Raw genomic sequence first — 616 nt, forward strand, 5'->3', positions numbered from 1 at the left:
CAAATGCTTTATGTAGATCACCAAAGTTAAGCAACATTGTCTTGGTCATTATCAGATGGGTGACTACTTGGGAATACCAAATGCTTTATGTAGATCACCAAAGTTAAGCAACATTGTCTTGGTCATTATCAGATGGGTGACTACTTGGGAATACCAAATGCTTTATGTAGATCACCAAAGTTAAGCAACATTGTCTTGGTCATTATCAGATGGGTGACTACTTGGGAATACCAAATGCTTTATGTAGATCACCAAAGTTAAGCAACATTGTCTTGATCATTATCAGATGGGTGACTACTTGGGAATACCAAATGCTTTATGTAGATCACCAAAGTTAAGCAACATTGTCTTGATCATATATATACTAGCAGAATACGCAGCATCGCTTGGATTAAATGAGGGTGGAAGAATGTAAAGTTTGTCCTGGAAATGGCTTAAACAATTTTCAATCTCAAAATTACTGGATATTGCTGAAACAGTTTATGATCTCAAAATTAGATTAATTCTTTTATATTGTTGGTTTTTTAATGAAAGTTTACTAGGCCAGTTTCTGTAGGGGGCGATCCATATTTTTTGAATTTTTAATGTTATTATCCGGAGATTATGTGATGGTTGT

The sequence above is a fragment of the Euprymna scolopes genome, chromosome 17, assembly GCF_053919585.1.
Source record: "Euprymna scolopes isolate OS-2025 chromosome 17, ASM5391958v1, whole genome shotgun sequence".
NCBI classification, from domain to species: Eukaryota; Metazoa; Mollusca; class Cephalopoda; order Sepiida; family Sepiolidae; genus Euprymna; species Euprymna scolopes.